Here is a 21,686-nt window from a genome sequence, read left to right on the forward strand (position 1 = left end):
AGTGATTCATGTAAATTTTTAGCAGTTTTACCAGCACTTCAGGCAGAGGGGAGCAAATGGAAGAAAATGACCTCATTTCCAGTGCTGTCTGTGGCATGTGACCTTGCAGGTGGTAAGAGAGTTCCGTCAGCCGCATCCCTGCATGTCACAGGTGATGCATCTGCATCGCACCACAGTGCGGTGGTTTGCTTGAGGGCACACACAGAGAGCCGGGCTTGAGCCAGAGCTGTGTCTACCGTTCTTTATGTGCAGATGGGCACCTTTGTGATTGTTTTGGGGAGTTCCCTAATTAACACAGTATTTGTTGAGCTGGATACTTTGTGAACTGCCACAGACATATGTGTTTCTAAGGCAGAGTATGTGTCTTCAAGGAGCTCACAGTCTAAGCAGATGGCACACCAGTCTACTTGAGGACCAAAGTGTGTCACATACAGCACATTCTCTATGAATCCCTAGATGTTGCTGCTGCTCTTGGAAGTAGACCTGGATGGAGCAACATAACCGCTGGGTTGGAGTGGCCGGCTCCCCCAGCATCTGGGAATGGCTATGAAATCCCGGTAGCCATGACAATGCCATGGCAGTCTCTCCTGCCATGCCCTCATGAATCACCTTGGGGACTTCCATATTCCTTTTGAGTATGTTCCCTATGTTCCCTACCTCATCATAATGGTACCAAGGTAGTTTTGGTACCTAGGTCACATAAAGGAATATTTTCTTGGGTTTCTGCACTTCTGTTGGAAGGAGGAAGAGAGGAAAGAAAAGAACAGAGGGAGGGAGGGAAGACCAGCCTTGGTGAGGTTTGGGATTCTAGAATGTGGGACTCAAAGGCAGCACCCACAGGCTGGCGCACACTGGACGGCCCACACCTCAGCTCTGCGTGGAACAGACCTAGGTTGCAAAGATAAGTAGATGACTTCTCTTATCTCGAAGACTTCGGTTGGGTTGGCCCATGTGGTGGGGAGACAGGCATGCAGGACAGACTGCGTTGCAGTGTGATGCAGCTCTGACTGAAGGGAGAACACAGGGAGGGATGAACACGGCCTGGCAGATGGAGCCATCGACCCTGACAGCAGCAGGGTGATGTCTGGGAGGTTCCTCGTAAGAGGAACTCCCACACAGGGTTTCCAAAGACAAAAAAGTGTTCTCTAGGCCTCAAGGGGGCCTCCGTTCTAATTAGTTTTTGTAGACAGCTGAGGTCACTGGCTCAGGATGGCCAAGCCCTTTCAAAGGGACCTTTTCAAAAGTTAACATGCATAGCACAGAAGCCTTGTTCAGATGCAGATTCTGACTCCAGAGCTGTGGCTGGGGTCCCCAAGGGCGCTGACACTGTGGACCACACTTGGAGTAACGAGGCTTTATTGAAGCCACTTCAGAGAGTGAAGCACACACCTGCCGAGTGCCGGCCACCCTTGTAAGTTTGGGGGACACAGTGAGCAAGACTGGGATGATGTCTGTCCTCTTGGAACTTGGAGTCTGGTGACAGTCAAGGGGAGAGCAGAGCCCCATGTTGCCTTGGTTTGATCTAGAATCTTCCTCTAAACCTGTGCTCATTCTGTTCTTTCCTTGAGCATTCTTTCCTCTGCGTGCTCTTGGCTGTGGGCACCGCCTGTCATTCCACTCTCCTGTGTCTCTGCTGGACGTGCTTCCCTGCTTGCCATGTAAGAATAGTTCTGCTTTGATACGATTTTGATTCCATGGATGCTCGATGGATGCTCTGGAATCAAGAAGAAACACAATCAAAGTGTCATCTCCCCAGATATTTACATGCCCCTGCTATTAACTCCGAGACACAGGGGATGGATAACAGTTTCCCCTCTGAAGTCACAGGAAAATCGGTAAAGACATCAAATGAAGTAATAAGTTTAAAAATGTCATGAAATATGCTATGTTTGGTGTAGGTGCGGGTTCAGTAGGGCCTCACAGGAGAGGACAACAGTTATTTCCAGGAGGCAGGTGTGGCCAACGAAGGTGGAGGGGTGATTCCAGGAAGGCCTAGCCCACTCCAGCCAGCCCAGGGTTCATTCCTTCTGCACCTTGGACACGCCGTGCTTAGGCCCGTCCCCTTGCCCCCCGCCAGGTGCTTTCCTAGATAATTCTGTCTGCCTGGAAACCTCTCCACATGCTCCTACCCTCTGTTCTCAGGAACACTGAGTTTTCTACTGGGTCTCCCTTCTCTGACCCTGCAAGGTGTAAGGTGACAAACCATCTCTGTTTGCTGGGACTGAGGGATTTCTCAGGAGATTAGAATGTGCTGCTAAAATGGGGGACAATCTGGGCAAATTGGGATGGTTGGTGACACTGGGTATGTTTCCCCTGATGCTTCCCCTTGGTGGCACTCAGGACACAGAGAATTGCAGGTCTCCTGTCTCTGTTCTTGTTACAAAGATGTGACCGTTGTATGAGGCCAGTCCTGGTACAGGCATCTGCCGTGCCGTGTGTAGCCAGCACAAAGCAAACACTGGCAAACACTCACGTGGAAATGTGGTCCTTGAACCCTCTGGAGAAAGGAGTAGGTGTTTACCAGGTAGACAGGGAAGGGGTGGAGCCCTGGCTTCGGGGAGCTGCGAGAGCAGAGGCCCAGCCACCGCCCAGCATGGTGTGTCTGAGCAGGGCTGTCCTCGCAGCCGAGGAGACATGGGGAAGCAGAAAACAGTCAGTATAAGGAGAGCCACAAATATACCAGACTACAGAGCTGGCACTTGTCTCTGTAGCCTGTATTAAAATATTGGATAGTTCAAGCAGGGGATTACATCTGAGTTTTTAAAATATTCTCTCGTGGCACTGTTGGGTGGAAAACTGCGAAGAGGCCCTTCAGCTACGGTGGTAGCAGAGGGGGGCACAGGGGGTGGGGTAGAATCCAGAATGTTCAAAGGTTGATATATACTGATGGCTTAAGCGTGGGAGGCTGGCAAAGGAGGGGGTGGAGAGCAGGGTTGCGCCCAGATCTCTCATTGGCCAGTGGAGAAAACAAGACAAGGACCAGGCCTGCGGCGCAGCGAAGGTGTGTGTTTCGCGCCGTCTCTGTGCGGCACATCCAGGTGGCCGGCCATGCTTAGCTCTGTGGTTTGCAGCTCGGGCTGGAGTTCTGGACCACAGTGACATTTAATTACCCTCAGCAATTGGATGTTAATTAAGGCAAGGAGTGGAGGAAATTGGTCAGGGACACTGCGGGGAGAGAAGAGCGCCCAGGGCTGGGCCCTGGAGAGCAGGAGATAATTTGGAGGCTGCGGAAGAGGCGCGGGGAGCCGGAGGGGATTTCAGGCAGTGGCCATCTTGGTCTTGCTCTGCGCACCTGCAGTTGGAGGAGGGGAGGGAGCAGGGTGGGTGGCCCAGTGGAGGCAGCCAGGCTGGGGTTCCCCGCCAGCCCCCCCAGCTCACCACAGGGAGTACTTCCGCAGATGACATTGCTGCTCATCGCTGCTAGGCAAGAGCAATGGGAGGCCCCCAGCCTGGCAGCCCACCTGCTTCCAGAGCTGACTGCATGTGGCGCTGGGCAGGGGCAGGGCCCGACCAGCCTTCAGCTCTGAGGCTGCCTCTGACCCTGATACTCTGAGTCTCTGACCTTAGATTCTGGGAAGTCTGGAACAGGCCACCATCTGGGGGTCCTCTGTAAAGTTCCTAATCATCATTTCAGTGAATCTGCAAATATCCATTGAGCACCTGCTTTTTGTTAGGCTCTGGGAGAACAAAATGGAGCTGGCACCTGGCCTGCAGGTGTGCTGGGAGATACACATTCATGGAATGAACACACATAGGCAATTAAAAACTGTGATACACACTAAGGTGAACAAATGGGTTCTCAGCGTTGGCACGCCGGAGTGAGGGAGTGAATCGTTGAAGACGTGGCATGTTGGCTGTGTGGGATCTGGCCAGGGAAGAAAGGGGCAGGCATGTCCCATGGAGGAACCCGCAGGTGTGCCCACTGGCAAGGCCGGCCAGACCAGAGTTGGGGAAGGTGCCAAGAGAGATGAAGTCAGATGCAGGCTGGGACCGGAGCACTCAAGGTCCCGCATGCCCAGGGAAGGGGGTAGATTTTATTCTGGATGGCAGGAGGAATCCATCCAAGGGGGTCTAGAAGGTGTGTGGAATGGTCTGATCTATAATTATAAAAATATGTCAGGATCAAACATTTAAGCAGGACTCATTTTCTCTGATGCCCTACACAATATTGGAGAGTTTTACTAAGCTTTGCAACATTACTTTGACAGATGGGTAGGAACTGTGGGAGGACGTGACAAATCATTTGAAATATCAGCTAAGGTTAAAAGCATCACTAACCACTTTTTAAAAAATTGTCATTTCAAAAGCAATAGCTGCCGCCCTGCCCCCATGCATGCGCGGGGAACCTGCGGCCTTGGGGCCACATGTAGCCTTCTGGTTCCTTGAGTACAGCCTTTTGAATGAATCCAAATTTTACAGAACAAATCCCTTTATTAAAGTTTGGATTTGGTTGAGGGGCCGTGCTTAGGCACCAAATTGATTTAATCAATTCAAAGCCATCAGGTTACCGAGGAAAAAACTCAGAGTTCTTCTACAGTCCTTAAAGCAAAATGGTCCTTCCTACAAATGCAATTGAGTGTGCAGAGGAGTTGAGCAAGTGTTGCTTTGGTCAGTTTGGTGTGCCTAAGTACAGGGGTCTTCCCTGGGGCTTCCCATCTGCACTGGGGCAGATGGGCATCTCCCGATCAAGCCCCGCCAAGCTTCCCTGTTAGCGAGACCCTCTTGTTCCCACTCAAGGGTCTCTTTTGTCTTGATCCAGCACCAAAGGTGTAGCTATTGTTCCATTCGTAATCAACAGCAGAAAGCTGTAGAGATGCTTGCAGCAGTGACAGGGCTAATCTTTCTGCTGCCTTCCTCCTGAATGAAGTATCTAGTTAATCCCTGAATTCAGCAAATGAGGCTTTGGTGACCAAATCTCCGGGTCACATGTTTGATCCTGGCCTGGTCTATTGACCAAGACAAATCCATCCCTGGTTTTGCTGGAAAGAGGCTGCTTAGACTGAAACTGTCGCACTATAAGAGGCAGAAATCCATTCCAGCTGAGATACAAGGGCATTCACCATAGGGATACGGGGGAATCTTCAAGAACCTGATTGCAGGGACTGAGATGTCACAGCCATGCTGGTTCCCCCAGCCCCACCCCCTGTAGCCTCTGCCAGCTCTGTTACCCACTCTGAAGCCCACTTCCTCTGCTGGCCTCCTGACTGCACCCCAGTGTAACTTCATCTACCAGGTGTTTTGGCAATGCCAAGGTACCAACTCTGAACCCCAACTTTATATTAATTTCTTATTGTTGAAGTAAAATCTGCATAACAAAAAATTACCATTTCAAAATGTACAATTCAGTAGCATTTAGTACATTCACGATGTTGTGCAATAGCCACCTCTTCCTAATTCCAACACATTTTCATCACCCCAAAAGAAAATCCCATACCCATGAAGCAGTCACTCTCCCTAAGCCCCCTCCCCTCAGCTCCTGCCCATTACCAATCTGTTTCTGTCTCTGTGGATTTGCCAGTTCTGGAATTTCATATGGATGGAATCCTTTAATGTGTGCTCTTTTGTGACTGGCTTCTTTCACTTGGCATAATGTTTTGAGACTCATCCGCATTGTAGCACGTATCAGCACTTCATTCTTTTTTATGGCTGAATACTATTCTATTGTGTAGATATACCACATTTTGCTTATCCATTATCGGTTGATAGACCTGAATTGTTCTCCCTTTTTTGGCTCTTGTGAACAACGTTGCTGTGTACATGCATTTCAGTTCTTTCGAGCATATACCTAGGAGTGGGATTGCTGGGTCATATGGTCATTCTGTGTTTAACTTGTTGAGCATCCAAGTGAGGCTACAGCTCCAGGGCCCTACACCGCATGCCAGCTTGCCCAAAAGTCTCAAATTCCGAATTCCTTGGGCAGGGAATCTAACTGGGCCAGAGGGAATGGAGTCAGCTTGCATGTGGGCAAAGGTGGGGCAAGGGGGGAGGTGAGGGGCCACAGAGTCCACAGGGTGCCCCGGCAGCACTGCGAGAGGCTCTGCAGCCAGCAAGACAAGAAGGAAACAGCAGGCATCTCTAGCCCGACAGGGAACGCCCTGGAGCCACCTGTGGCTATAGGAATCCAGTTCTCCATCTTTGACTCAGAGGAGTTGGTGGTGATTGTCAAACACCTTGCTTTCATAATTCACTGTCACAAAATTTTATTTTACTGTTTCTAAAATGCCACATAAATTTGTAACATTACCATAATAATCCGGTTGGATGACCATTTTCAAGTCATTCCAAATGAACGAGACAAAACACTCAGCAATTTTATGGGAAATTGCTCTCTGCATTGTACGCCTGTAAATAGTGCACATTAATAATGCAGCGCTGAGGCTCACACATTACACAGGATGAGAGACGCCTCTTAGTGCAGCTGAGTGTGATGAATAATTAATTTCTTTGCCAATATGAAAAGTTATATTCTGTTAGGAAAACGCACTGACATTTTCATTCCTGACAGATACCCCCTTTGTGTTGGAATAATAAAGACCAAATTATTCTTCCTCAAACAGGGGATTTATGTATATGTCACAATGAAAACCACAAGCTGCTTGACATAGTGAATCACTTGTAATTATTTAAAAACTCTTCTGAATATGTAGTTCAATCTGAATGTAGAGTCTAGTTGCTTAGGATGGGAAGGGCTCAATCATTTGCCTCAAATGCACAGAAAAAAAGTCCTCAAAAATAAAACTTTGGGGTTCTTTAAATCAGCAGTTTTTTTCACTATATAACAAATTAAAATTTGCCACTCACATAATAACAACCAGTAACCATACTTTAAAAATACTTAATATCTTAAAGGTCAACCACAACTATGCAATACTGTATTTTTTGGAGAGAGCAAAAAAATATTAAAGAGAAAGATTTCCCTCAAGCCATTATGAACTCTGTGAAATATAATTCATAACATTATATTTTACAAAAAGCCATAATCCCTTTCGCCATCCTCCCTCTGTTACCTTCTTAAGTTAGTTCCAGTTATTCCATTACCAATATTCTGACCATTTTATGCAAAAACCTTTGCATTTTCAAATATTTTCTCAGGTTAGATTTCTAGAAGTGAAATTAGAAGTTCGAAAGACATGGACATGTCTAGTACCAAATTATTTTCAAGGAAGGCTGGAATAATTTATAACCCTACCAATAGTATGAGAGAGAGTTCATTTAAAAAATTCTCATGATTGTTTGGCATTTTTAGTTTTGAAAAATTGTTCATGGTTTAGGGCAGGGGTGGGGAACCTTTTCATGTTGGAAGGCCACATTAATTTAGCTGTAATCAAATAAGTCCACATTCAAGAAACTTCAATTGGGTATACTTAAAAATGTACATTATTTTGTAAAACTCTAAATACTAGGTACTTAACAATTTCAAAAAATGAAAACTATTTGTTAATTTTAAAGTCAACTAACCTTTTAATGACTTTTTTGTGTCTGCTTTTTTGTTGGAAAGCATTTGACTATCTGGTTGCAGCATGGAGGTCCACGGTTTCAGATGATCCTCTAGATGGGTGTCAGTCATTTGTGACCTTAAGGGCATCTTGATTTGGGTTAGGTAGGAGAATGTAGATTCACAGCAATAAATAGTTGAAAAGCAAGAAAGCATTGTGGGGGCATGTTGCCAAAGGGATGGGTATTCTACTGCATTTTTCCATATTTCTACTGGATCTTTCTTAGCATCAAACGACTTTAAAAATGTCATCTACTGAGAGCTCAATCAATTCCATCTTTAGTTCTTTAGGTGCCTTGGTGACGTCAACTAGGTGAAGCTAAAGTGCTAATTTGAGTGTGATGTCATGATTCTCAAAGTCAGTGAAACTTTCATTGTGTTCTCCAATTAATTGGTCTATAACAGCTGCATATTCTTCAAACAATTCACATATATCATCCTGCTCATCATGACCTTTGCTAACTGAGGAAAATGTTCATCTGAAATTTCTGAAGAAGTGTTTTGAAAAAAAGATTCCCTTTTTCAAAATGCTTGGATTTTTTTTCCACATAACATATATAGACTTAGTTTTACCTTACAAAGAAATATTCAAGTTGTTTTGATTTGACATGATATCACACAGAAATACTGCGTTCCTACAGAAATCTTCTTTCAATAATTCACATTGCTAATTCTGTTCTTCATAAAGTTTAACTATCTGTTCTTGAAGAGTTAAAGTTTTAGCTAACACCTGTCCCTGCAATAGCCAATGCACTTTAGAATGATACTATAAATCCACACTCTGAACACCTCATCCTTCAAATTTAGCACGTTAGGAAACTAATGTGTGGCGTTTGCACAATATAGTTAATAATACTTATAACTTGTTGCAAAATGTCACTTAAAATAGTAGCTTTAGCACAGAGATTTTGTTGATGCAAGTTACCATGAAAAGAAATGAGAGCATCTGGATCTATTAATATGTTTTTTATCCATCCAATAAACCCTTCATGTTTTCCTGTCATGGAAGGTGCACCATCTGTACATACACTCACTAAATTTACCAAATTCAGGCCAACTTCATGACATTTATCCTGAAAGCTGTTGAAGTTATCTATTCCCCGTGTTCTGTTTGCAAGAGTGCCCAAAGCAAGTAACTCTTTGTAGCAAAGAAAGTCTTCTGTTATGACCCAAATGAGGTATAAAACCTGTGCTGAGGCAGTCATATCAGTTGATTCATCCAAAGTGATTAAATAATATATAATATTTTCCTTTTGCAGTATTGCCTGAAGTTGTTCTGTTGAGTTGAAGGCTAATTCATGCTATGGATCAGTTACAGTTCTCCTTGAAAGAGGCAGTTGTTTGTACTTTGAAACGTTACCAGAGTCTAAGCATCCTACAATGTCAACAATGCATTCTTTCACAATTTCTACAACACTGGATGGCTTCCTTTTTTCCCCAAGTAGATAAGCTACTTTGTAAGTTGCTTCAGTGGCATTATTTCCAGGTCTTATTGCTGCTTGAAAGAATAGTCTTTGCTTTTGCTTTTCATCTTTTAATTTCTTCAATACAACATTTTGTGCCTCTCTCTCTAATCGGAAATATTTGTGGTTCTTATGAGTGTTGTAATGCTGATGAGCAGTGAATTTCTTTAATGTTGATATTGCAGTATCACAAAGCAAGCAAATCATCTTATCTTTAGCAGAAACAAGATAATACTGCAATTCCCAATCATTATTTAAAAAATCTATTTTCTTCCTTCAGTGTTCTTTTAGTCTTCTTTGATATGATGGGCTGTTAAGAAGACAGAATTAAACAACACAGTTGAGCTGTGCAACTATTCACAAATTCCAGTTCAGACAAAGACACAGTGCACCACTGTCAAAAGCTCATGACACACTGGCATACTCATCTGCCATAAACTCTCGCCAACCAGCCTCGTGCGGTTGTGGCACCAGTCAGGCAGGGGAAGTTAGAACTAAATCATGAACATAGCGGCTGTCAATTTAGCTCTTATGGCTTATGAATGTTCTAATTGTGTAGGTCAATCTGGGAAGATGATTTCATTGAAACTTATTTTATTCTTTGGTATTCTAAATATGTTTGTTTTAAAATAAAAATATAAAAGATGAACAAAAATGTATTAATAAAAATAAAAGGATTTGTTCTGTAAAATTTGGATTCAGTCAAAAGGCTGCACTTAAGGACCTAGAAGGTCATATGTGGTCTTAAGGTTGCAGGTTCCCTGCCCCTGGTTTAGGGCATAGAATTGTACTTTATTGTTGTTTATATGATTGTTTATAATCATACATTATTGTTATTTAATTTTTCTTTGGCTATTAGCAAATATTGCCCAAATATTTATTAGTCATTTGTATATATTTGATCATACATTTGCCCATTTTATTGAAGTCTTAATGCCTTTCTGTTAATGTATATGAGCTATTTAAATATGGATACTTTCTTTTCCATATTTGTTTAAAACACTTTTTAAAATTAGAAGTCTGACTTTTAGTTTTATTTATAGTATGCTTTGACAAATACTATTTTACATTTTTATGGATCCAACTAGACTGATGACTGTCTTTGAAATAAATGCTATTTTTTGAAATTGGAGAGTCCTATGACATTTGTGGATTTGAGGAATATATTTAATGGACATTTCTAAAATGTTAGCACTTAGATTTTTTAAAGCATATTTTTCTCTAATCTAACTGAAATCTATTGTGCAGCATGTTGTTAAGTCTGGATTTAAGTTGTTCTTTTTACAAATCATTAGCAAACAGACCAAGCCATTTGATGAACAACGATTCTATTTCTACATGATTCATATTCCTTCTTCCTAAAGGGCTGCATTTTCTTCTCTAGTAAAGTCTGCTTGTGAGCTATTTAATGGACTGTGTTGGCCTGCTTGTCTACATGAAGCTAATTTTATCACTGTACCTTTATTACATACAATAATCTATTATTATAGATTCTAATTGATAACAAAAAAGCAGACCCCGCCATGGGGAAGCCAGCCGTGCCGAGCACAGGTGATTTCACAGAACATCAGCATTAGACTGTCAGGGTGATGGAACAAGACCAAAACCACTCCATAGCGTGTCTGAACACAGACAAACCGAAGAGCATTTTGCAAACCACAGAATGACAAACACCCCCTCCAGGCTAATAAGAGTGACCACTGTCTCTTCAATCCCAGCTTTAGCCTAGCAATTTCTCATAATGTGCAGTCATAGAATTTCCCTCACTTTCTGACAGCACCCAATTCAGAGCACTTAGCCAGGAAAAAATTAGACTAACTTGAACTCATTGTCTAATCTAGCTTTAAACTGCATTTGATTTAAGCTTTTATAGAATCACTTTAGGGGGTCCTCAGTCTTTGGGAAGAACTCCCCATTCCTCTGATTTCTGGAGCCCCATGCCACTGGCTTCTCTCTAAGACCTCTGGGTGCAGGAGGCACAGAGAGCCCGTGGTGGCGGAAGGAAACACTTGCTTGAGGTGCAGTAGGTCTGGTGTCCCCCAAAGTAATGTTGTCCTTGTCTCCTCCGTGGGCATTCTGCTGACACCTAGAGCTGACAGGCTCCATCCTGCTCTCTCTCTGCTGTTCAGTGCCCTGTTTTATGCACAGGTCTCCCCTAGTCTCTCGACTCCCCTGCGTTTCTGCCACATCCTCCTCCAGCTGATGCTGGAAGATCCTGCTCATCCCGCTATGATGGGTCCTCGCAGGCCTATCCTGGCCTCCTGGGAACTGAGGGAGGCTCAACCATTCACACCTACAGCACTCTCTGTCCATGCTCCTCGGCCCTCTGAAATACGCTGGGCTACCCCTGTCTGTCTAGTATGCCGCCTTCTTTCAGTCCAGTCTGGGAAAAAGAAATCAGAGCTGCAGTAAATATAAACTGCTCCCACTGGTGAGGAAAAGGGACCAGTCACTCTCCTTACATCAAATTCAATGGCATCATAATAGTAATAATGGCCTAATAGGCCTGGCCTGGCTCTTGGTTATGCTAATCTTTCCTTACAATCATGCCTGGCCTGTGAGAGAGCACTAGTCCTGTGAAATTCTATTTTGAATTTCATAAGCTGAAATTACTTTCTTTTCTTTGGATTCTCTCTGTTTTCATGTTAATTCCACCCCTGCTACTTCTCTGGGAGCCAAGGCAGAAGGATGCTATACTCAGGGGAAGACAAAAGGAAAAAGCTTTAATAATTTCAAACTCTTCCTCCCATTCCAATCACCCTTTGTTCCCTGTAGTGAGGAGGGTCTGCTAGGATTTGGGGCTAGAGCAAGTATGAATGTCTTTCATGCAAAACATCCTGAAGTGGTAGCAAGTCATTATGTTAAAGTTAAAAGGAGGGGGCAAAGAAAACAGCCCTGTTTTTCTACTTTTTCAATTTGGAAAGTTTTATTTTCCTAATTTATGCGAGAGATGTTTTTCACTATGACTCTGAATATGATTAGCCTGTGAATTCTTAATAACCATCAGTAACCAAGGACCTATGTTACTTTATGGAAATTAGCCACAGCAGGTGCTGGTGATGAACCACCCAATACCCGCCGCCCGCCCCACACACACACACATGCCTGAGTGTCCCTAGAGCTTCAGTAGCCAGGTCCCTGCCCACTGACAGCTTCTTACTTGTATCTCACTGCTTCCCAGCCCTTGGGCTTGCTTGGCACTGTGGGTTTTACTCAGTTCAAGCTCAGGGAGCCCAGAAATTCCCCAGGATCCAATACCCTTAGGATAAATCCTCCACAAATGAGGGATGAGCATTATGGATAAATGTCCCAGCTTTACTTCCAGCAGGGACAGCCCCGAAGCACATTCTACCTGGTGATGAGGGTTGGTCCCTGGCTGCCTAGTGCTGCCATGCTTAGCAATGCATCCTGTATGCGATTTCCTCGCTCCTCTGTCCCACCTCCTCTGTCTCTCCCTCATGCGTACCAGAATGGCCCCCATGTCCCCTTCCTGTATTCAAGTCTTCCTGATGGGTCTGCCTTTAGGGCATCCCAAACTAAGAAATTAGCTGGCAACTAGTACCTGTCCACACAGTTGATGAGTGACACACTGAGCTTAAGGGATTTAGGGCAGTGGTTTCTGGTCTCAGGGATGGGAGAGTGACCCGGAACTCTGTCTTCATGAAAATGTTTATGCAGAAGTCAAACACATAAAGCAGAAAAGTGTGCTTGAGAACGGTGTGGGGGCGGACTGCAGGCCACCATCTACTCCCCAAGTCAGGGGTCATCTGGGCAGTTCTGGGGATGCATGTGATTGCTGTTCTGTCATTGGTTTCCCTTCTGTTATCCTGTCTGGGCAGTGAGGGAGAAGTGGGGGGTTTGGCCTGGGAGAAAGCCTGGCTCGGTGCAAAACGTGCACACTCAGTTAGTGTGTCTTCCGGGTCACAATTCTCAGACCGTGAGTGAGACTCCTGGTGTCTGGGTGGAGTGTGGAAAATGATCGATACCGTGTCTTATATGAAAGTGTAGCACAAAAAGAGACGTTTTAAAGAAAATAAAATGGTTTAGGTCTATGTAAAATATTTTTTCATCTAAATTTTTCACACCTTTAGAAATAGTCATTTCCTGTGACTCTGTCATCATATGAAAGATCTCACGGGATCCCCCATAAGGAGACCCCAATGTGCTTCTTTTCTGAACCTTCCTTTTAACTTTGAGTTTGTTCTACTGTGACCTCCAGAACCTCCTCATCCCATGTATTTTCATAGTTGAATCTGGTATCACTCACCATTACTACACTTGCTTGGATGAACCCTGGCTGCGATGTGAAATGAAGTGTGCTTGAGGGAATGCTCCTTACTGAAAGATTTTGGGAAGCTCAAAAGAAGGTCTTTTTCACCTCCATCGTGGTACTTACATAACTGGCTCTTCTTCAAAAGGAGGAATCTATGAAAATTTGGAGATGCATGAACATTTGGAAACCCAGAAAAATGCGTCCTTAGCCACAAACGTGGTTTTTAGAGGAGGCATCCCAGCCTAACGTCTGATGAAGCAGGAGTACCTGACCAGGACAAGAGTCTCAGGATTCGTCACGGACGACAATCCTGTGTGCACATTCATAAGATGTCCCCTTTCTGGATTTTTTTAAAAAACTAGCTGCTTGTTTAGAGGAAGGATTTGATGTGCATGTCGCCACTGGATAATGGCTACCACTTCAAATGCAGAGGAAGTGAGAAGTTCCTCCAGCGGGCAGGGGAGGTGTCGTGCCTGTGAGCAAGGCATGAGGTCTCCTCTGGCCAGGACTTACAGTGCAGGGGTCACAAAGGCAAAAGAAAATTCTCCACAGCTGCCTCAGAAACAGAGGGCCACCCACATGCTTAAAAAGCAGGTCACGTTGCAGGTTGGCTGGTCTAAAGAGAAAAGCTCAGAGCACTTTGTCTCTCAATTACAAATGACTCCCCAAAGACAGACAGGGCTGGTAACATTCATCTTTGCTGCCTACACCAAGCATCAACTATTTTCTTTTCAGTAAGACACCATTCCATGAACGTTTATGATTGAAAGGGAGAGGGCTAAATAATTCACAAAGCACAGAACGGCTGCCTGTTTTTCTTCTGGGCTTTCTAGAAAAGGGAGCTCCGGATGGCATCGAGGTTGGCTTTGGGAATAGACAATTCAGAGAAACCCAGAAAAAGACTGCAGAGCAAATGTGTGTGTGTGTTGCATGTGTATGTTGTGAGCTGTGTGTGTGCATCTGTACATTGTGTGTGTGTGTGTGTGTGTGTGTGTGTGTGTGTGTGTGTGTGTGTGTGGCAAATTTAAGTGGTGCCAAAGTTCTGCTGGCCGAGTCCATTATTATTAGTACTCTACTTGCCTGAAGCTTGAACACACTCGGGAAGCTGGAAATGGTGGGAATGTTCCTTTATTGCTCTTGTCTCCTCCCCTTACAGACCATCCATGTCTACCCTATACGCATGCCCAGGAGCCCTCTCTGGCTAGGTCCCTACTCATTTTCTTTTCCACATTCTCCTGCCAGAGTCCCAGTTCACCCATCCTCACTCCTTGTGGACCAGGACTGCATGTCCTGCTCGCATTTTGTGGTCAAGCCTGGCAGTCATGTTGCCCTGGGTCCTCGTCTTCAGAGTCGAGCATTACAAGACACACATGTCATCCCCTTGATACTGATTGCCTCCTAATGCTTAGCTTGTATGTGACATGCTGAAGGGGCCTGTCCCCTTAGAGGTGGGAAAGTAAGGAGAGAGAGGAGTTAGTGGAGAACCCCATTTCCCTACCCCCTGGTGCACACGTATGTATGCACAAATACCCCAGCAAGCACAGACTTCCCTCCACATAGAACACAACTCGAGTTTCTTTCCCAGATTGGTTTCCTGAGCAGCTCGGTGTGGTGGCCTCAGCTCTACAGGGGCCGGGGGCCAGCCCGAATCCTCAGCTCGCTCCCTGGAAGGAGCTGGTCCCACCACCCGTTTTTGAGAGGGTTATTGGTCCTTCCAGCACAGCTCTGCTCCCCGCAAGAAGCTCGGCCACCAGTTCAGGCATCACCTCCCTTAGCCCAGGTACACCCTGAGCATCGGATATGGGCAAAGTCCTGGAAGCAGCAGCCTTTAGTCTAAAGCAGAAGCTGTGGGCTGGTTTCCCCACTTAAACAATGTCCTCCTCCTCCCACTGTCCTCGTTCAGTCTCTAAACCTTGACTCTCTGATGGTGACTAAGGTCCCAAGTAACATCCGTTGCTAGAATCTTTTAGAATCCTGGATACTGGGAGCCCAACTTGGCTGCTGCATTGCTCACTGTTGCTTCTCTTTGTGGGTACAATTTGCAGGAAACGGTCAGTTTTGCCACAAGCAAAGTAAACGGGTGAAAAGTTTTGCTGTTTAAATGCATAGTGGTGGCCTGGGAAGCCTTCTGCTCAGGAGATTTTCCTCTGATTTGCTCTTCAGTCCTCTGACCGCATGTGGCCCGAGCTGTCGAATCCGTGGACGCTTAAAGGGACTGCCAGTTGGATGGGAAATCTGGTGCATCGTCCTCATGCTAGAGCTGGTATCACATGACCCACCCCTCCCTCTCTGAGAATAAATATTCTTTCACTCCATTGGCTTGTTTCACTCCACTTCCTTGTTTCTTCTGCCCATTGTCTTGGTATGCCTGGGGAATGTAGAAGATTTTGCAGGAAACATTGAAACTAAATTTCCTCTCAGGTCACTGGCATTTCTGAAACATCAAGTCCATAGCTGTTGCCTAAAAATGGCATGGCTCTGACTCAAGGGTGTGTAGCCAGCCCACTGTATAGATGTGTCCAGCTGTTGGCAGTCTCTGGCCACAATTTGGGTATGTAGGAAATAGGATTTATTTTGTTTTCTAGGTTCAAATTAATTTCTCCTTGGATCCTCAGTTCCATTGGAGTGAAGAAAACAGTCTCAGTCTACTTGGGCCTCCCAGCTCTCTCAGAGATAGAATGTAGGTCCTTTGGGAATAACATGTCACCAAGTGTTACCAAGTGCAGGTGGGACTGCAGGGCAGGGCTCTCTAGATTTTGGCCATCCACCCACGCAGGTGTGCCCTCAGCTGCCCTCAGCTGCTGGTCTGCACAGGTCTCTGCTGAGAAACAGAGTAGGTTGGGTACCATCAGCTGGGCCAGAGTGCTGCTGGGAGCTGGCGTGGTGTCCTGCGGAACAGCATCTCACTGAGCATCCACATCAGACAAGGCCGCTCCATGACCTTCAGACAGGCCTGCTTCATAATCATGCCTGAACTGAAACAAAGCATGACTGTGGTACACGCCACAGAAGTGACCAAGCAGCTTCTGTTCTGGGGAACTTGAGCCTCATTTCACCCCTTCCTCCTCCCAGATAAAAGACATCTGATCAGAGAATTACATCTGCTTCCTGCAAGCATCCAATCCAGATCAATGTCCCACTGCCTTGATCCCTTCCCCAAATCACCCAACACAAGCCCACACTCTGTAACAGGTCCTTCCAGCACCTCTTATCTCGGCGCCCCATGGTCCCCCTGTCTACTGCAGTGTGCCAATAAACTGACTGTTTCAACTACAGGTGTCTCCTGGTAGTTTGGCTATAGGGTGTGGGCATTGCTGCCACGATCCATCTGTCTACCCCTGGCCCCTTCAAGAGTAGCCCATGCACCACAAGAAAGCATGCTTCTATTTCACTGCCACCCATGGGCACAAAACCACTCCATGGCTGCCCAGCGCCCCACCTGCCCTGACCCAGCTGGCAGCACCTGCTCTTAGCCCCTTCCAGGCGCCCACCTGGGAGCAGGACCCTAGCTGCTCCATCTGAGAGCCGCTAACATTCGCTCTTTCCACTGCTTATCCTTCTTCCTTCCCCAGCCCAGAGGATCTTCCTGTCTCTGCAGAAATCCCTTTCATATTTCTCAAACATTTTATCCATGCACTGAGCCTTTTCTGGTGTTCTAAGGGCTTAGACTTTTAAAGAGAAGCTTTATTCATTTTGATTTGTTTTGTTCATTTATGACTTTTGCCTTGTGCTGTTCCTCCTCTTCCTCTCAAGGTTATAGATCCACTTGAATGCGGATAGGAGAGGGGAGGGAAAGGGATGAGGAAAACATGAAGGTAAAGGAAAAAAATGTGTATCTGTAATTTTATTTCAATTAGATAGAATCTCTTCATTGCTTATGGGCTTTGCTTTTGAAGGTTGAATTAAAAACAAGCAGTAGCAATCCAGGAAAGTCAAACTCAGAAGCAGAGAGTAGGAAGGTGGTTGCCAGAGGGTGGGCGGTGGGGGAAAGGGGGAGATCTTGGTCAAAGGATACAAAGTCTCACTTATACAGGGTGAATAAGGCCTAGAGATCCAACATGCATCCTGGTGGTTATAGGTAACAATACTGTATTGTATAGTTGAAATTTGCTAAGAGAGCTGATCTTAAAATGTTCTCACCACACCCAAAAAAAACTATGTGAGGTGATGAATATGTTAATCAGTGTGATTGTGGTAATCATTTTACAATGTATAGGTATATGTTATAAAAACATCATGCCGTACACTGTAAATATACACAATGTTTACTTGTTAATTGAACTTCAATAAAACTGGGAGAAGAAAAAGACATGAAAGTAATAAAAATGCTAACAGAAAAAAAATAGTAAAACCAGTAGCAAACACTTAGGATGAATGGAATCTTAAGAAAGCCTGACTTTAGATCAGCCCAGAGATGCCAATATGTTGTGTCTATTGATTAAAAATGATATTGACTAAATGCCCAGTTCATGAGGGGATTAAGAAAATGTGGTATTTATATACTATGGAGTACTACTCAGCCATGAAAAGGAATGAAATAATGTCTTTTGTAGCAACTTGGATGGAATTGGAGACTGTTATGCTAAGTGAAGTATCTCAGGAATGGAAAACCAAACACCACATGTCCTGTCTGATAGCTGGAAGCTAATCAGTGGGTGCATATGGGCACAGAGATGGGTCATTGGAGATCAAGAATGGGGGAGGAGAGGGCTAAAAATGTACCTATCAGGTACAATGAACACTATTCAGGTGATGGGCACACTAAAAGTCCCTATGTAAGCATCAAAAAGGTATCCATGTAACAAAAACACTTGTACCCCCTTGATATTTTGAAATAGAAAAAAATTTAAAGTGTTGAACAGACATGAGTTATGCAAATATTCTGGCCATGCCTTTTGAAATGGAAGGGAAATAATTTTTTCCAACAGTTTTTTAATTTCTTAAAAAAAAAACTAGTGGGACAAAAAATTCCGATTTGAGGAAATTGGCCCTAGGCATATACATATTTGTAATTTAAATTGAAGATACACTGGGTCAGCCTGCTGGAACCACACGCTAGAAGAAGATCAGATTCACAAGCCAGGGAGTCCTGCGATGTGGCCAAACACAGGGGCGCTTTGCCCGAGTTCTTGGGCTGTGAGTGGTGTGTCGGGAGCATTCCCTGGTGTTCTAGATGTTCCACTGAAAGGAGTGTCCTGTGACTTTGTGCCCTCACGTAGAGCTCAGGAGGGGCAGAGGTAGAGGATGTGAGCGTGTGGTTCTGGAAAATGCCTAGAAGAGGTTTTTAGTATTCATTTTAGTGATCAGGGGAGTGAAAATCTTATTCACATAATGTTTTGTAATCCGCTTTGAAAGAGATTAGTGATTGTTCAGACTCAACCTCAGGTCCCCTGTTGGCTAAGTGTCTCATTAGGAAAGATCTAGATATTTGAGAACTGGGCCTTCTGGGGGCTCTTCTCCCATCCTGGTTTTTTCCTGTATCTCCATCTCAGCTCTTGTCAACAAAATGAATGCCAAGTGTCTCTTTACTAAATTCTGGAGCCTTGATAGAGTGTGGTCACCTGTAGGAAGCTGCTCATGTTTCTTTGCCTGAAACAAGCAGCATTTATTCTTGTCGTCTGACTGAGAATCTCAGTGTTTAACAAAGACTCCATGAACGTTTATTACATTTTTATAAAACCCAACTATGTTTTTGCAAAATATTTTAAAATGAATCATAATTCACTCGGTAGTCTCTGTAATTGACCTCTGGCCGTGGGATCAAGGCCTCCAGCTAGGAAGATAAACACTTCAGCTGCCATCAGCAAGGAGCAGGAAGCCATTAGTCTGTCACAGTGTCCTATTTCATTGGCATCAGCTTGAAATTAATGGTGAATTACAATGAAATGCCAACAGGACTACTTATGTCGTGTCCAATAACCACTTGGCCACCCCAGAGCCTGTGCAGCTGTGTCCCGCTGACATGAATTCAACTCCTTGGCATGATGCACTTCAAAGGCAAGTCTTCGCTCCCCCGATTACTAACAGCAGAGAAACACTGATGGGCCCGTGCCAGGACATCTTGCACACTTGACAGGACGTGTCCCTTCATTCACTCCCCTTCTGCACCGTCCACGTCTGGCTGTGTGGTTTGAAAACACACTGCAACTTCCAACTCTCCTCGGAGCCATTCTGCGAGCTCACCGTGTACAATGCACATCTCCTGTCTGAAGACATAAAAACATTTAGAGGCGTTGAGTACTGAAGAGTAAGTTCCTACACACCGTATGGAATAAAAATAAAAGCAACACCAAACTGCACAACAGTCCTGATGTGTGTTCAGACATGTAAATAGCTTTTTTCTAGATTTCCTGATTTCTAGGTAAGTTACTCAAGCAAAATTATCTCTTGATTCTGTGCTCAGTTCTGCTGGTGTCCTGAACACATGGGAACCTGCCGGATGGGCCAGCCACCATCCACTCTGGGTGACTGGCAAGTTCCTTTTAATACTTCAGCAAACAGGACCCTTTGGGTGGCTTCTAAGACAGATTTTTATTTTATAGTGAATACATGTCCACTTTAATTGCCACTGCTTTTTAAAAATAATTATTGTTTTTCTCGCTGTGACTGTTACATTGGGTCAATATTGAAAATTTATAATAATGAAAAACCAACTCATAACTCTTACTAAACAAAGCCAATCATGGTTAATAGTTGGGTGAGCTTTGTATGTCACTTTTTCATTGCAGTTTTAGAGTGTTTTTGTCCACACTCACACTAGACATGGTATAGCATGGTCGGCTTCCATCAGACAGGCTGAGTATGTGCCTCACTAAACCTTCCAGCAGTATCCTCTTGACTGAGTTTCTTAACTCCCAAAGGTTTGGCTTCTTAACCAGTGAAGTGGAAAGAGTAGTGCTGTCTACTTTAAAATAAAAGAGTAAATGGAAACTCAAAGGATCATTAAAAGGATGAAAAGAAAAAATATATATATATACATGCACAGACACACATTCATGCATATATGTATATATAGCACTTAGCACAAAAGGCACTTAAAAAATATGAGCTCTTTTGTCATTATGGATACAAGAATACACTCTGCCCTTTTCTACCTGTCATTATCACATAAGCCTTTTTTAATTATATGACATATTCCCAATACCATTTTTATGAGTACAGTGCAATCCACGTATTTTGCTCTTATTCATTTAATAAACATTTATTGAACACCTACTGCAAGTTATGTACCACAATGGTAGTGGAGATGGACAGATAAATAAAAAGCAAGCCTGCCACAGAGAATTCCTTCCTGGGAGGAAAATAGACACAGAGACAGACAATCACAGTATGATGTGATCCTAGAATACTGAAGATTTGATTGAGAAATCCTGAGTGCTCACAGGGGAGGTGGGTCTCAGCTTTCTGCAGGAGATAGCCATACATACTTAGTTATTTCTCTAATGCTGGACATTTCAGTTATTTCTATTTTTCCATTATTAAAAATACTATTAAACATCATTAAAATTAATATCTGGGGCATACATATTTTTTATAAGGCTATTTTTCTTTGCGATAGAATCCCCAGAGTGGAAATTATTGCTAGTGCACTTTCAGAAGCAGTGTGTGATTTACTTTATTGTATTTCAGAGAACATTGAGCAAAATAAGAACAACTCTGAAAACAATCTTGGCATTACTTTAATTTGCATTTCTTTGATTACTAGGTACACAGTGACCTTGTTTCCATATTTATTCATCATTTCTCTTTCTCTTTCTGTAAGTATCTATTAACATCATTAGCATGTTTACCTGTGGGATTTCTACTGTTCTTATTGACATTTATGAACTCTGTATTAAAATATTAGCTCTTTGCCTCTTACAGTTATTGCAAATAACTGTAAGAGTTATTTTTGTCTTCCTTTTAATTTTAATCATGCTTTTCTAGAACATACCAGCTCAAGGATGATAATAGGATTATAATAATAATAAAACTATATTTCTTGAACCCACCTCACCCTCTATTGCAAACTCTTCTGCATGTTGGCTTCAGCCTTTTTTCCAGGCTGTTCTGGGCTCCAGGACCCTCCAAATGGAGACAATGGTCCATCTTCCCTGTGGGCACCACACATTGTCCTGCGTGGGCTGATGCAGTCGGTGTGAAGAGAGGAACAGGACTCTGTATTTGGAAAAAGCTCTGCAGATGATTCTGCACCTACTCCTAACTAAGAGCTGCTAATTAAGAAACTGAACTGAATATAAGAAAATTCAACAAGGATAATGTCAGATCCTGTGCTGAATAAGAAATCCAGTGACACCCATGAAACATGGCGGCATGACTTAGCTACTACTGCACGTAAAGGACGTTGGTGTTTCGGCCGAGAGGACGCCAATAAGGGCTCATGGAGAGATGTGGCTGCCAGCACTGCTGATTTGATGTCAGGCTAAGCGAAGAGCTCGGTGTTAGGGTGCAGGTG

The 21,686-nt window shown here is 44.1% G+C and overlaps 1 long non-coding RNA gene across 1 annotated transcript in view; it reads left to right on the top strand.

The window, feature by feature from the left end:
* LOC123643647 overlaps window positions 1-15,577 on the top strand; it is a 31,877-nt gene extending 16,300 nt beyond the window's left edge. The window contains exon 3 of the long non-coding RNA XR_006736861.1: window positions 15,395-15,577. This is a non-coding gene — a long non-coding RNA (uncharacterized LOC123643647). The remainder of the gene's footprint in view (window positions 1-15,394) is intronic.
* The last annotated feature ends 6,109 nt before the right edge of the window (window positions 15,578-21,686 follow it).

Source organism: Lemur catta, chromosome 8 (assembly GCF_020740605.2).
Source record: "Lemur catta isolate mLemCat1 chromosome 8, mLemCat1.pri, whole genome shotgun sequence".
Classification (NCBI taxonomy): domain Eukaryota; kingdom Metazoa; phylum Chordata; class Mammalia; order Primates; family Lemuridae; genus Lemur; species Lemur catta.